Genomic DNA, 1928 nt, shown 5'->3' on the forward strand with positions numbered 1-1928 from the left:
AATCTTACCTGGATGTCTGTCTTTTCAATCTGTACCCCCTCTTTCCAGGTACTGAACTATATTCTAGGTATGGTCTATCAGACACAGATCACCCTGCAGGCTGTACACAGAAGAGCTAAACCAAATCCTTTGACGAAGAGTCCTTACAATGGCTGTGTTTAACCCAATGAGGCATGCTCTCCTTGCTCAAGGAAACATAATCTAGGTATGGCTAAAGGCATAAGGGATTCTGTATCCATGGCATAAGGGTGGAGAAAGATCCTCAAGTATAAACCAAAATACAAGGTATTAACAAGAGAGATTTAACAACTACAGGCACACTTGGAGTTACAAAGTGTTAATGAGTAGGATGTTCCGAGGAATGTTCTTCTCACACCACTGGCTGCCTGGTTTGTTGGTGCGGATTATTTGAAACCTCAAGATGTGAAACTATGAATCAGAACAGCGTCCTATACTGTGAATGATGTCATCTTTAAGACGTGGGGTTTTCAGTGAACTGCAAGACCATTCAGAGTAATAAGTTTGCAGCAAGCAGGAGCTTGAATTTATTGCAGAGGGGAGTAAGTTGACCAAAATGGAGAATGATGAGAAGTAGCTAAATTATGTATGACAGTCTCTACTGAGCAGAGGAAGAAGGAAGAAGTTAATGATGCCCACGGTTGAAGGACCAGCAGCTATAGTGACCTCTGGTCACAGGTTGGGGAGAAGAAAATGGACCTATGAAGACCCAAAGACTATATAAATGACAGTGACAAAGACCAAATAGTGGATTTGGGAGGGAGCTGGAAACCCCCAGATATAATAATACATTTCAGCAGCAACAAGACAGGGAAGTAAATCCAACTTGACATTAAAAAGCATCATCTTAATCTATGTGGCTTTTTCAAGCCCGAGTCTTATCAGGCAAAAAAAGAAAAAATCTGTAGTTAACGATGAAGTATTTTTCTCTTTTGCTTTTCCGGCAACCACCAAGAGCAGTACATAATTTAATTATTGAACCTACAAGCTGGACCAAGAGATGAAGAATGATGTGTCGGCTGTAGTGAGAAATTAGAACCAACTGTTTATTCTCATCATTCTCCGTGAGGCTAAATTAATATAGTTAACAAGCTTTGTTTGGATTAGCAGTTCAGATGTGGGATGCAGATCAGAACTCATGATAATTACAGTGGCTGTTATTTATAGAACACTGGGGCACCCTCAAGCCCCACGTGGAAAACAGAAAAGGGTCCTTGTATCATTCTCTGGGCTGAATGAAACCAATGTTAAGGGCCAGGCACCAGAGAGGGTCCTGAAGTCCAAGAGAATCAGATTTAGTTTTTTAGGACAAAGGACCTCAGAAGTGTCACCGATGGTCTTTCCTATTGCTCTGTGCCCTATTTTTCCGATCTTCTAACCAACTGTCACACAATGGGCAGGATTTCTGGGAGCAGACGTTACCAGGGGATTCCAAGAGGGGTGACAAAGGTCCAGGAAGGTTCGCGAAGGCTGGCACCCCGGGGCCCTTTCTCTCATTTTGAGCGGAAACTTGCAGCTGGTCAAGCGAAGCGCAGATGCAAATGCAGCTTCGAGGCATCCGAACCCGGAGGCCCCGACCGCTGTCCCCAGAGCACCCTCTCCAGCAGGAACAGCCCCGCGAGGACGCTGAGGCACGGCGGCTCACTCGAGACGCCACCGCCGCGTCCCCCTGTCCCTTTCGGTTTCCCGGCGGTGGATGGTCTGGGTCGCCTCGTAGTCACGCACCACACCTAAGTATAGCGGTAGCGCGCGGGAGCTGGTGGCAAGTGCAGACCGGAAAGAGACCAGCAGCGGCGCAGACACGCAAGGCCCCCGGGCGGCCAGGAGGGGGCGGCTGCCCGGAGCGTCGCCGCCTGCGACCCGGCCCGCCCGCCCCGCGCGGCGCTGCCCCCTTCCGGCCCCGCCTCCCG

Source organism: Nycticebus coucang, chromosome 1, assembly GCF_027406575.1.
Source record: "Nycticebus coucang isolate mNycCou1 chromosome 1, mNycCou1.pri, whole genome shotgun sequence".
Lineage (NCBI taxonomy): Eukaryota > Metazoa > Chordata > Mammalia > Primates > Lorisidae > Nycticebus > Nycticebus coucang.